Source organism: Ambystoma mexicanum, chromosome 12 (genome assembly GCF_040938575.1).
Source record: "Ambystoma mexicanum isolate Mex_15411 chromosome 12, UKY_AmexF1_1, whole genome shotgun sequence".
NCBI lineage: Eukaryota > Metazoa > Chordata > Amphibia > Caudata > Ambystomatidae > Ambystoma > Ambystoma mexicanum.
Genome location: NC_090936.1, coordinates 384804155 through 384819185, shown reverse-complemented (window position 1 = coordinate 384819185; position 15031 = coordinate 384804155).

Genomic DNA, 15031 nt, shown 5'->3' with positions numbered 1-15031 from the left:
CATGGTGTTCAACAGGGTTCTGTCCTTGGTACTTTTCTTTTTTCTCTTTATACTTCTCCACTTGCCTCCATTATTTCTTCCTTTGGGCTATCTCATCACTTCTGCGCTGATGATACCCAACTTTTCTTGTCTTTTCCTTCTTTTACTCCTTCTATTCACACAAATCTTTCGGCTTGTCTTTCTGCCAGGCAAACTTGTATGTCTGATCACTTTCTTGTTCTTAATGCTTCTGAAACTGAAGTCCTTTTCTTTCCAGCCTCTACTATCCCTTCTCTGTCTCCTCCTTCATTTGTTCTGTTTCCTCCTTCTTGCCTCTCTATTTCTCTTACTGCTCGTAATCTTGGCCTTCATCTTGATACTGATCTATCCTTAGCTCATCATATTTCTCTTTCTTGTTTTTCTTGTCAATTCCATTTCCTTAATATTCCGAGGGTTAGGTCCTTTCTTAATTTTAGTGCCAATAAACATTTGATATCTTTGCTTATTTTTTATTAGGCTATTCTACTGCTCTTCACTACTCTTTGGTCTTCCTGTTTGCCGTTTTGCCCCTTTAAAGTCTATCTTTAACTCCTCACTTCATCTTTTCTACTTACTTTCCTCTCATGACCCTATTTCTACTTTATCTTCCCTTGGATGGTTATCTTTTCACTCTCGACTTAAATTCAGTTTTCTCTGTATATTTAAATCGCTTCATGGCCTTGCCCTAATCAATCTTGTTTGCTTGTTTGTTTATTTATTTTGTATGGCGCACCAAACCTGAAGGTAACTGGGCGCAAGCAGTACAAGGAGGCTTAGGCTTAGGCTACATCAGTTGCAGTCATAGTATTACAGGTACAATGATGGAGATATTTACAGTACACGTTATGCGAGGTATGCATTAGAGATATATACAATTACGATTACAGTTATAATTACAATTACAAAGCATAGAACAATATAAGAAATAATTACAGTTACAGGATTAAATGAAAGCTGGTACTGAGTTTAGTATGTTATTTAGCATTAGGTCCTAGGGTGAACGTCATTAGTTCTGATCCATTTCTGTATGTTACGTCTGAAGCCACGGTAGGTTTGATCAACCCGGAGTGAGTAGGGGAGTGAGTTCCAGGTTTGGGCTGCCATAACTCGATACATTGAATCGTGGTACACTGAGGCAGCAGGAGTTGGTGGACCTAGTCGGGCAAGTAGTTGTTCTCTTGACTATCTGGCTGGAAAGGTACCATGGTGCAGCGTTGTTCAGGCATTTATGGGTCAGGGAAGTTGTTTTAAGCAAAATTCTGTCCTTAATTGTCATCCAGTGGTTTTGTCTTCTAAGCTTGGATATGCGATCTTTGTTTGGGATACTTAGTGCCATTCTTAAGGCATTATTTTGTAGCGTTTGGATCTTGTTTAGGATGGACTTGTTAGCTCCAGAGTAAAGGGCATTGCAATAATCCGATCTTGAGAGTATGAGGGCGTTAGCTAAGGTGATACAGCTGGATGAGGATAGGTAAGGTCTGCAGGCCCTGATGAATTTGCAGGTACATGCTGATGTGCATGCTAAGGAGTTAACTTGTTTGCTCATGGCTAGTGTGGAGTCAAGGTAGAATCCAAGAGTGTTTACTTCCTTTACAACCTTGATGGTGTTACCATCAATGTTGAAAGAGGAGTAGTCGTTAAGTTTTTTGAGGTTGGCCGTGGTTCCTAGTATTAGAAGTTCAGTCTTGTCGTCGTTCAGGCAGAGGCCATGGGTGGCCATCCATGCCTGAATGAGGAGGTAGATTTTGTTCACATGTGGCGTGTCCGTGATGTAATTGCCCGAAAGGGGTATCTCTTGTGTCTTTTTATGTTCCCTCTAGGGCTCTCCGTTCTCAAACTCTCTGTTATCAGTTCCCTGTCCCCTTTGTGCACAATCTCGCTTTTGGTCCTTTTCACTGCTGCTCCCCTGCACTGGAATGCTCTTTTCTCCTCGCTTTGCTCTATTGATTCTTACTCTGCTTATCGCATTGCCTTGAAAAACGTTCTACTCCAATCATAATTTTACCGTCATTATTTTTTGTTACTGAATTGTTTATTTATTGTGCACTTTTTTGATCATGTCTCAGTTTCATTTGTACTGTAAATTGGTTCAGTACAGCGCCTTGGCGTAAGGCGCTATATAAATAATAAATAAATGCAAACACAAATTTAGCAGCTTGTCATTGGGGTGATATGATGGCCATGTTCACTTGGTTCACATTAGCGAGTCCTTTGTTTATTCATAAATGGTCTCTCATTTTATCCAGGGTCTTTGTTATCTGCTTGGTGAGGCATGCTTTTTTATCTTTTTTATTTTCCTGTGTTAGCCTCGATGTGCATCCTATTAAGATTGCTTGATATTGGCCCCGTCGATATTGGCCCTGTACTTACATTAATCAAGTCAACCACACAACCTGTGGTGGCACTTTAGTGGTACCTTTCTGCCTTTGTTATGATGATTTGGAAACTGTTCATTTTTGTTCTTAGGGTCTTTTGGGGCAACATTTTGTGATTTTATTTTCCAGAATTGGAATTCTAGGTGTCGATGAATCCTGCATCATTAAACCGATGTCTAACATCCAGACCGCCCCTAGTCGGGCTGGTGCATGTTGTCCAAAGATGACATAATTGTGCAGATTAAAGCATGCCATGTTTATTCCAGGTCCTTGAATGTAGGTTCATTATCCTCAACCTTTGTGACAGTAGCTGATCTGCTGGCTCCCCTTAAAAACTCTAAACCGAGAGCTCATCCATCTGAGCCTTGGTTCTCTGATGATCTTCATGCTTTTTGCCTTCAACACAGATAAGCCGAGCGCAAATGCTGCCTTGACTATGATTCATTTGCTAAACTGTCTATTCAGCAAGCCTCTTCTCCCTATCATAGAGCTATTTGTACTGCCAAACAGGCTTATTTTTCATCACGCATAGAGGCATCTATTAATCACTCAAAAGAATTGTTTACGGTGGTGCGTATGTAATCCTCTGTCTCATCGGATTCTATACCCTCATCGCAGGGTCTTTGTGATTCCTTGTCTTTCTACTTTATGGAGAAGATTGATTAAATCTGTGCTGGTATCCATCCCTCTGTATCTAGGACGCTACTCCCACCTGTTACAGCTTCCACTCCATCTTCCACCACTTCTTGGTCGGTGTTTCCTGTCTTCACGGCTGAGGATATCATAGTGGCTGTTTCTAAATTGAAATCTGCACCCCCTATGCACTCTATCCCACTTTGTATTCTGAAGGATATTTTGCAGCAATGTGTCTCTATGTTGATGGAAGCAGTTAATTATTCCTTCCAAACTGGACAGATTCCATCCTCTCTTAAACATGCTACAGTAATCCCTTTGCTGAAGAAACCCTCTCATTCCTGCTAAATTTTGGCACATCTCTCTTCTTGTATTCTTAATGAAGCTTTTAGAATCTGTGGTCTGTCCACTACTTAGTTTCATTCTTGAAGATTCTCTGTTTTTCCACCCCTCACAGTCTGGTTTTGGTCCAGGTCATGGGACCGAAAGTGTGCTGGTCTGCGTCGTGGATGATCTGGCCCGGATACATGATCAAGGTGGCAGCAACGTTCTTTTGCTGCTTGACCTTTCTGCAGCCTTTGATACCATAGATCAGTCTATCCTGCTTGATCGTCTGATGGTGGATGGCCTTTCTGGTGCTGTTTTAGCCTGTTTCCCTTCTTTTCTTTTGGATTGTTGTCAAACTTTTTCTCTTCCCCCTTATGTTCTCAGTACATGGTCCTCACTTGTGGTGTTCCTCAAGGCTCCTCCATCTCAACAGTGTTGTTCAACGCATATATTCAACCTTTGATCAAATTCATCTTCTCACGCGGCTTCCTCTGCTACTCTTATTCAGATGGCACACAGATCCTGGTCCGCCTTGACCTTTCTCTTTGTGAGTCGGCAGCCAGGTTCAGGGTCTGTCTGGAGGCCTGGGTGGAATGGATGTGTAACAACTGTCTCAAGTTGAAGGCGATAAAACTGATGTTTTAGTGGTGGGCCCTCTGACTGCTTCTTCTTTTTGGACTCTTGATTTTTGGTCACCTTCTTTGGTTCCGTTTTCATTCGCCGGTCCCTCAAGTTAAGGATTTAGGAGTAAAAATATCTGTGTCACTATCAATGAAGCCTCTAGCTATGCATTATGTCAATGGGATATTTTCAATTAAAAATGCTCCGCAGGGTTCTTCCTTGTATCCCGGTGCAGCTTCGTTCTCCCATGGTTTCTGCTCTTGTTACATCCTCTATTGATTACTGTAATTCTTTATTCTTGGCCCCGCCTGCTTATCTGCTGCAATGTCTTCAAGTTCTCCAAAATTCTGCGACACGAGTGGCCGCTTCCATGCCATGCTGTGCTCATATTTCGCCGGTGCTGTGGAAATAACACTGGCTCCCTGTAGCCCAGCGCATCCAAATGAAAGCTTTATGCCTAGTGCACCGTGCCTTTTACGGTCACCGTGCTGAGCATCTTTTCTGTCGCACCCGCTTCTTTGTGGAACTCTTTGCCCAGTACTCTTTGTGCTACGTTTAATCATCTTTCCTTCAATCAGGCGTGTCAGGCGTTGAAAATCTATCTTTTCTTGCTCTCCTTTCCTGTTGTTCTGCCGAGCAGTGCCGAGATGCCTTTTGTGGTGAACCTTGTGCTTTACAAATAATGTTAACATAACATGCAATATATTATTAGATTGTTGAAGGTTCTAACAGTGTTTCAATACAATAGTGTGTGGTGAACATAGTGGGTGCCAGATTATGAAGGCCCCCAATGTGAGCTTGCATTGTGCGTTTGAAGCAATACCCCTTCCACACTGCAGGTGCCGAGCATGACACCATCGAGCAGACCGTAGCAGATGAACCAGCGCCCTGTCAATGTGTGTGGGTGCTATGCTGGTGTCAATACTGCCAGCTCAGCCTCAGCTCAATATTGGCTCATGTGCAACAGAAGCCACCCTTTGAAAAGAGTCCATGCCCACCCCAACACGTGGGTGCTTTCTGTTGCTGCACTCCCTTGTATGGAGATCCAGAGGGTCTCTGGATCCAGTGGAGTAACGTCGCTGAAAATGTTGGTGGGGGGCATGACCTCTGAAGAAAAGGTGTCCCAGCCAAATGAATGGGGACAAAAGGGTGTGTGACCAAAGTTGGGGGGGACAAACACCACCCCCCCTAAAATTACGCCCATGTCTGGATCCGACCTTACCCCTCTTAAACCCCCACTGCTGTCACACGACTGGGGTCGTTTCGCCTGTCCAGTTTGCCCCCGAATTTGTGTGTACCGGTAAATATAATTTCCTTAAGTGCATTGGGTCTCTCAGTGTGCACTCACAACTGCAGCCGGTGCACATATGATATTGCAGTCCCTTCTGTGCCACTCATTACATTTATGAGGATAGTTTAGGTGCAACACCATCTTGGAAACAAGACTATGCTGAGCAGCATGGGTTCGATACCCGGTCCTGCACTTAGAGATCGGCATTATAACAAAACAATTAAGTATTTGATGTAAGGTGTACATAAGATAGCAGCTGTATTTGTAAAGTGCTTGTTCACCAGAGTGGGGCATCCTGGCACTGATAACAGATGTTTGTTACCCAACTCAGTGGTACGACACTACACACTGCTCCTTACGCTCCCTTTTCATTATTTTGTGTATTTTACTTTTTTTCTTAACTGCCCTTTACATGTTTCTAAAATCTTTTTGAAGAGCTTTGCAACGGAGGAAAAGTGCAAAACCATAAACGCAAAGGATGCAAATATGTATTATCCATGAGCAATCCTGGCTGGTTTTAGTTGAACTGGGTGCACTTTTATTGGAGCAAACATGTTAATAATTTCAAATGAACCAATGAGGGATGCTTGTATAGGGAAGCGGAGATCAGGTGGTAGATTTGCTGCATGTGAGTAGATTACGCGTCGCTCTCTTGAGCAGCTAGACAAGAGCCTCCCATACTTGGATCGTGGCCTTTTGGGGGCTACCAGAGGAAATAATGGCCAGTTGTAGCCCCCTGCCTCTTTCAATGGCTCCACACAATGTGGGGCACCCTCTTCCCAAAGCAGGCCTCTCGGTAGCATGTCACGCTCCACATACAGTCAATAGGAAAAGGGGGAAAGCAGCATTGCCCCAGTGAGCTCCCACAATTACTACTTGTCTTGGGAACATTGCTTTCACTGCTGCCCTGTCTCCCCCTCCCGCCGCTGCCACACACTCCACTAAATCTTTGGTTTTACACACCGGCCAGAAGCATACAGATCATTGCATTTGCACAGCAGCATGACCAAAGCCTTTATTAGTTGTCACCATGCAACTTTTAACCCCCAGAATCTAAACTCTCTGAGCCCGATTCATGGAATATTTGCCTGGTTCAAAGTGATTTTGCGCTGCCGACACAAACCCTGATTCATGGAACTGTGCAAAGTGTATTTTTGCTGCGCAAAGTCATGTTGTACTGCAAAAATGACTATGCACTGAGTTTGCCTGGACTTTGCACTGCAAAAATACACTTTGCAATGTTCCATGAATCAGGGTTTGTGTCGGCTGTGCACAGTCACTTTTCAGCAGGGCAAAGTCACTTTGAACCTGGCAAATATTCCATGAATCAGGCCCTGTGTTCCCACCCCTGACAAGCCATTGAGCACTGTGCGCGCATCTGTCAAGCCGATTTTTGCATCAGCTGCTGTGTGAGATTTGGGGACTGCGCCGGCCTACCCCTGGGCCTCGAGCCTTCCCGAGTGAAGATGGAAAATGGAGTGTCTGCGTTTTCACAATGTCAGCCCCTTCTGTCTAATCTTTCTGTCTAATCTTTCATTCTTGGTGCATTTAAGTGCAAGCTTTCAGTCTAACAAGCGATCCACTGTTGTTGGAAATTTAAATGTTACTGGAATAGCTCTCCTTTTCTCGTCAGCCGAAGTTCCACCCCCCTCCACTCTCAAGGGGAAAGGGCGGGAAGGGATTTAAAGTAGGGTGACCAGACGTTGCGGTTTTCCCGGGACAGGCCGGGGAAATGACCCTCAGTCCCGGGTCCCAGGAGTTTTTTCATTTTAGAAACCACGTCCGGGGTTGGCATGGTTGGGTGGCTACGGTAATTAAAATTGTAATTATTTTAAACACTCTCAGAGTTTTGAAGCTGGAGGATTGGCTGGAACCCCCAACCTTTCAGGTGCAAATCACAACACTTGCAGACTGTGCCACAGAGACTGGCTTGGAAACAATTTTACAGCAAGCCATGTAATATCAATTAGAGCAAACGCCTTTTTTGAATCAACATGCAAAGATTCACAGACAAAACTGCACAAATGAGATCATATACAGTTTATGGAAAGGAGGAGTGCTGGAAATATTATTGGGTGGTGGTTGTGGGGGCGTGTTGGAGGAGGGGCAGTAATTGGTGGGCTGCAATGGGGTAGTCCCTCTTTTATGTTGTTGGTCGTCCCGGTTTTTTGTTTTGGAAATCTGGCCACCCTAATTTAATGGCATGTTATATTACCCGTTTTCTGTCGATAGGACCAGCAAATAAATGAATCACTATGGACCTTGCACTTAACCATCCTGTCATAGTTGTTAGATAGGTTTCTGTCATATTTAGAAGCAGGATACATCGTTATTTTTCTCCTTTCTTGAAAATTCCATTGTAGATGAATTATAGCTCCTGGCATCAAAAAAGCGCGCAGTTCTGCTGACTAAGCTTATCGTGGGTGCGCGAGGACTGAAATAAAAATGAATGGTCTAGTCCAGGGCCAGCCCCAACCTACAATAGGTAACTTGGCCATAAACACCTGCACAGACCTGAAAGCAAACTGATGGTCTGTTGACTAAACAAATCTCCAGGTGCACACAAAACACTGTACCTTTTTTTTTGGCAAGGACTGTACTGGTGAAAGAAAATAGAATGCCAACCTTTAGCTGCACATGTAATCCTTTTTAAGAATTTGCATTTGAGCCCTGCTGAACAAGAAGCCATGCAGGAGGAGGTTGTTCAAACACGGAATCATATCCAGGCACTACAATCATTAAAGTTCACAGTGTTGGTCAAGGCCAATAGGCGATCTCTTAGTTCTGCAAATTGATTGGTTACGTAACTCAAGCAGTGGAAAATCGACCATAGGATTACAAGTGTACACAACCGGTAATGTGTGCAAACTTTAATCATGAAATAGCACAGAAGCCAAGAAAGCAAGCAAGGAAGACCCGAGATATTTAATTGTATCGTCTCCTACAGACCACCCGAATCCCAAATATGTAAATAATAAAATGCTAAGTAGAATGGAGCCTATTTGTTGTGTGTTGCTGACGACCCAAGTTTGAAGATTTGTTTTTTCAGAATCTATGATAAAGAAAATGTTTTAAACATTTACATGTATTGTAGTGCCTAGAGTATATCTGCCAGTCTCACCTGCCTGTGGAAGAGACGGAGGCAGTTTTGAAAACTAGTGGATACAAGTACAATTGGCCTAATACAGGATCAAGCAAGCAACGGCCTACAAGGTAGGGTCGAGTGAAGCAAGGACATTGGCAAGAGCTCAGAGCAGTTAACCCGCCATGTACACCACCGAACAGGCGGGTGATTACTACTTGCATCCTGGGACTCCATCCGGGGTGCAAATGTTAGTACATTATTTTTTGTCGGAAATGGGCATATTGTGCATGCAAATGGAAAGTAGCAAAGGGAGTTGGTCCCTTTTCTATTTCGATGGTGACGATGGCGAAGGAGCACTGATGGAGACTGAAGCAGGAGGTGGATAAGGTAAGTTGAGGGAGGAGATGAGGGGGGTTTGCATTTTACAGGACTGTTGAGGGGGCAAGCTGATGGTAACAGGGTCTGGGGAACAGCACTGGGAAAATGGCGGGTTTAGGGGAGAAGCACCGGAAGCCAGGAGAAAACGCGGGCGTTGATTGTTGATTCACAACCATGTTCTTGGACTCCTGATTGGTCATTGCCTCTTCCCTGTCTGAAAATAAATGCATCATCCATGCAACTTCCTGTGTTGTTTTTGTGGTTGTTTTTTTTCCAAAGAACAAGCTGTACATTCATAATATCAGTATTTTTCTCTATTTTATCAAACTCCTGGGTGATATGTCCTACAGGGGGACCTGCGGTACCTAGGCGTGGGGACTAATAAGAAGGGGGATGGAGACACAGATGATACTAACAAGGTCCCCGCTCGTGCACTAAAGACGTGCTAATGTAGGGCCTTCTTTAATGGTACACGTGGTGACGGCGCACATCACCACGCGTTACAGACTGCCACATGACACTCTTCTTTTTTCATAACTAAACAAGAAACCACAAAACAACATTATGATGCATGCATAACAGAACGGCATTATGATACTACTCATCTGTCACATAGTCTCCCAGGTATGCCGGCCGGTGCCTGGATTCCTGAGTCAGGTACCTTCACTCCTCTGACAATTCCTGAGGCGCATCCACCACACTGTCCCGGTCACAGACCTCTTCCCCTGTATCGTTCTGCACTAACCATCGTTGGTCATCATCTTTGGGCCCGCTATCATACAGGTCCCTTCTCATTTCTTGGTCTGTGCCTCTCGTGAGTGAATGTCCGTCTCTGGGGGAGGAGGAGTTTGAGATCCTTTGAAAGAAGCTGGAGTTCCGGGTGACGGTCCCGACGCCATCCAAGGCCATCACCATGGATCCTTTGACGTCAACAGCTTGGAGCGGTCGTGGCTCATACGTGAGGGATAGCTTCCCTGTAGGATGTTGGGCCCGTACTTGAACTCTCTCTCCCAGTGCCATCAGCTAACCCTGAAGGTGTCTTCTCTTGCTTTCTAACCCAATGAGCCTCTCTCTTTCTTCACTCACCTCATAATTGTTGATGGTCTCAGGCGATCTTTGGCCATTGTCTGGGATGAGATCTCGAGGGCATCGTTGAAAGAGGGCCTCAACAGGTGCCACCCCAGGAGAGCATTGTGGAGTAGTGCCGCACTCCAGTAAAAACTGAAAGAAAGCTTTCTTCTCACACGTGTTTTGCCCATGGGCGATGCAAAAAACATTCTTCAGTGTCCACATGAAGCGCTCCGCTTCGCCATTGGCCTGTGTGCCACAGAGGGGTGACCTTCCTAAGGCACAATCCTCTCTCTTCCAGGAACTCTCAGCACGCTGGGAAACCCATGAGGCACAAATATCTTCTCTAATGCAGGGAGTACAACTTGTATGGCTGTCAATTGCACAAACCCGACCTCTGGGTATCGGGACCAATGGTCCACCATGACCAGAAAGTGAGTGTCCCTGTGGGTGGAGCCAAAGTACACGTGTACCGTTTCCCATGTTGCCTCAATCCTGTCCGTGCACTCGAAGTGAGGCTCAGTGTGTTTGGCGGCAGCCGCCTGCCACCATATGCATCTCTTTGCAAATCTTCAACTTTATCTTCCAGCACCATGAACCACACCTTAAGGCGGATTCGGGCCATGGTCTTCGCAAAGTCCTGGTGGCCATGATGAGCCAGGTGTATGACCCTCTGCACCAGTGACCTTTGGCACCACCATCCTGGAGTCCATCCTCTGTGAAGGTTAGCTCATGCTGCATATGCCACAGGTGCATCAGGGTGGTTTTAGCTTTCAGGTTGCGCTTGTCGAGGTTCCCTAAGATGCTTCCACTCGCCTTGTGGCATAGCATCTCGCAGTATGTTGAAACACTCATCACTCTCAAATATTATCTTCAACTCCTCCATCTCCATTGAGTTTGGAATGGCCCCAGCCATGACCCACGTCACAAACTCCTGTTTCAACAGCATCCTCATCCTGTATTGGTGACCTCCCAGCAGGGTGCCGAGATAGATAATTGGCAGCGATTCCCATACCTGGTCTGTACACCAGAGTTAAGCTATACTCCTGTGTGCCAGGAGCCATTTTTCTATTCTGGCTGGGGGTTTTGCAGATGCACCGAACAGAATGGGGATTAGCGGCTTGTGATCGGTCACTACCCACACTGACTTGCCAAAGATGTATAAGTGGGAGTGTCGGCAGCCACACAATACTGCTAATGCCTCCCTCTCAATTTGAGAGTAGCACTGTTCTGTCACACTCAGGGCTCTGCTTGCATAAGCAATTGTCTCGACATCATGCCGCGAAGTCATTTGAGTGAGCACTGCCCCCAGGCCGAAAGGGCTGGCATCCACGACCAGTTCAGTCTCAAGAAAGGGGACGAAGAATGCCAATATGAATTCTTCTGACAGGGCCTTCTTAATGTTGTCAAATGCCCGCTATTCTAGTGGCGTCCACTGCAATGCTGTTTTCTTCCAGCTGAGGCTCCTCAGAGGCTCTGATATTGATGCTAGGTCTTTAATGAAATGGCTAAAGTAGGTGACCATCCTAAGTAAGCTTCTCACCTCGGACACCGTCTCTGCAGCTTTGCCATGTGAATATCGTGGACTTTAGCGGGGTCAGAAGAAACACCCACCTCCAAAAAAATGAATCTTAAGAATTCGATCCTCCTCTTAAGCGAAGGTGCACTTTTCCTCTTGCGATGTCAGTCTAACAGCGCATATGCATTCTAGCACCATATTCAGGTGCTCCAGATGTTCGGATTCTGATCGGGAAAACACAAGAATATCATCTCTGATATTTATTGCCCCCAACACACCAGCAAGGGCACCACAAATAGTGTTCTGAAAAACCTCTGCAGATGAGGACATTCCAAAGTTGAGCCTCTTACATCTAAAGAGTTCTTTGTGGGTCGAAAAGGTGGTGTTGTATCTCAACTCCTAGTGCAAGACTAGCTGAAGGTAGCCAGCTTGAAGATCTAACTTGGAAATGAACGTGGCCCACTGCAAGTCAGTGATGATGTCATCAATGGTGGGTGTGATGCAATGCTCCCTTTTAATAGCCTTATTTGGAAAGTGCATGCCCACACATATTCTAACAGAATCCGGTTGCTTGGGCTTTTGGTCGGTCACAATGGGAGAGACCAAGGCGTGGGGACCGTCCATTGTCTCAATGATGTCTAGGTCCACTAACATCTGGAGTTCATGTTCCACATGTTGATGCAGGTGAAATGGCACCCTTCAGTGTTTCAGTACTACTGGCTGAACAGTTTTATCGATGTGGAGTCTCACTGGGCAACCTACCATCTGTCCGATGCCTGTAAAACCATCACTGAATCTCCCAACCAGTGTTTGTACATCTTCCACGAATATACCTTAGGAAAAGTGCACTAGTTTGAGTGCTTCCAGAGCAGCACAACTGAGCAGTCTGGTCACTCACTCGATATATGAAAAATCGTGCTTCGATGGATACCCTACCCTATCATATCAGACGGGATTCACAGAGACGCCCTCCAGGGGCAGTGGGGTCTTGCCTCCAAACGTGAACATGTGTACACCTGTCTTTTACAGTGGTGGGGGAGTTTGCCATGCCTGATAGTGCGCATTCGTCATAACATTGACGATGCGCCAGTGACAATGAGCACAGGAAAGTCCATGTCCAGCATTTTCACAACGCACTTAGGCTGGCGTTTCCTTTTCCCACTGACTGTCAGATCTGATGAAATTCGAAAAGTCATCCATCCTCTTCATCTTCTTGAAGGAAGTTCGCCTCTTGTGGACCGTCCTCCACTGCTGCGACTTGAGAGGTGTTGCGTTGAAACGGAATTCTCGGACGTTCCCTCCCTCTCGAGTAGGTCGTGGGGCAATATACAGCGAAAATGGTTCTGGATACCACATCTCCCGCAGGTGTGTCCTTTAGCTGGGCATTCGATCTGGTGGGGCAGGTTGTTGCCACACAGGGTGCATGCTGTATTGTTGGCTGCACCAGCTGATTGCTTCTTTGCCACAGGGTCCTTCTTCCCCCTCTACCAGACGGCTGCCTGCCCACAGAGCATATGTCCTCCAACTTGACTGACTTAAATTCTGATTCCATCCAGGATGCTGTGGCATCTGCTAATTCGTGTGATCGTCCCAGTTCCAATATGCGAGGTAGGGTGATGCCCTGCTCACAAAGTATCTGTCTCTGAAATTTTATTGACAGGCATCCAATTATCAGTTGCAGATCCAACTTGTCCTCTTCATCAATCCATGCACACGTAGATGCAAGGTGGCACAGGTGCCCGTGGTAACCATCCAAGCTTTCACCAGCTTTTTGTGTAGCCAACCTCATGTTAAACTTTTTGTGGCCTGTGTTAACCATGGGGGTGAAGTAAACATTTAGGGCATACATGGCCATGTCAAAAGTGCCCTAGGTGGGGGGCTTAGGGTCTAGAATATATGGTGGACTGCAGGGCCGGCAGAGTAGAGTAGCATGGACCTACAGACCTGGTCACTCAGTTCACCAGTTGCATCAAAATACATGTTGAGGCATTTAATCCACATGCTCCATCTAGGGCCTAATGTAGCAAGTGAGCTGTCATCAAATTCAGGAATAAGTGCCAAAGACCCTTGCAGTCGAGGGAGCCTTTCTCTTGGGACCGCTGTGCTTTTGTCTCCAGACATGGTGTAGATGGGTGTTGAAACACAGACCAGCAAGGACTCTTCAGCATCCTGTTTTCTATGGGCAGCACTGTGGGCCTCATCACGAGTTGGGCTGTATTCCCAGCTGTAATACCACCGACTGTAACAGCCCTAGCGCCGACCAGCCCGGTGGTATTACCACCGGATCACGGGTTGGGCCTTAACAGTAAATCCCCATTCCTGATTGGGTCCATTGGATCCAATGAGGAATTTTCGGTGCTAATACTGCAGGCTAATACACCCGGCTGTAATACCGCAGAAAACAGCGATTTTCACGTCCAGAAAAAGGCTGGAGGTAAAACAGCCGATTTAGCGCCCAACTCGTGATAGGTAATACGGTTACCACCACATTTAAGGGCTACAGCCCAACTAATGATGAGGCCCTTTCTGTGATGACTGGTGCGCACAGGCACTATGCCAGGAGCTGCAACCCGCAGAAACCAATCTCTTTATTGGAAAATCATGTTTGGTGGGAGCACAGGTACTCCTCCGGGTGCTGCAACCCTACACTTACAACAGTTGCACACCAAATAGAGGTACTGAGACCCAGGGTGCACGTGCACTCTCCGGCAGAGAGCCGCAACCCAAATTCTAGGGGCCTGCTAGTGTTCCCATGTAATTATGTTTGCAGAAAAGATTCATGGCTGGTGTGCTGCTACTTGACCAGTGCGGTTTGATCAGCGCCATGAGAATGGGAGGCCCAGACTCTCAATACAGGGCTACATAACGGTGAGTCTATCCAATATAGGGCTTCACAATGGTGAGATTATCATCCCTTGGGGAGGTTCCATGTGTGGCGTACCGCCAGTAACAGAAGAGAGTTATAAGCGTGGACAAATGTTCTCTTACAAAGGTTTTACTAACACAGTCCCCGCTCGTGCACTGAAGATGTGTCGATGCAGGGCCGCCTTTATTGGTACGCGTAGTAACGGCGCACATCACCACGCGTTATATATGCTGCCACCTGACATCGGGGTTGACCACCCCTTTGCTAGCCAGTAGCCATACACCATTCAGAATATACGCTTAATCCTTCAGAGGTTGCTGTGGATAATATTACACATGAAGTGCCAGTGCACATGCACAGCAGATGTCTTATTGGCACTGGCACACACGTTTGCGCCTGTGCAACTGTTCTATAATGCCTCCTTATTATGTATGGCGACAGAAACAATTTTGCATACAAAAATATCTAGTGCAGTCTTTTGCAGATATGGCAAGACTGTAAATAACGGATGTTGCTAGTAACTTGTTTAAAAGTGTTTAATAGTGAACTGGAATGGATGAAAGGCGGGGTTAGCCTTTAGCCCTGCAGGGATATTCGCATGTGAATTTCGGTTTGCATGCAGCTCTCTAATGTGCATGCTTAGGTAACTGAGCTACCTGACCCTCTACATCTCTTAACAATAATGATGTTTTTAATTAATTTGAACATAAGATCTATTTTGTTTAAATTGGTCCTGTTTATGTATATTTTTTTTTGACAGGTATTATATCTGCATTTTAGAAAGGTTTGATATAATGTGAATGTTACTTAGTATGATAGGGTAGACAACTATACATCACAGGAAGATTGT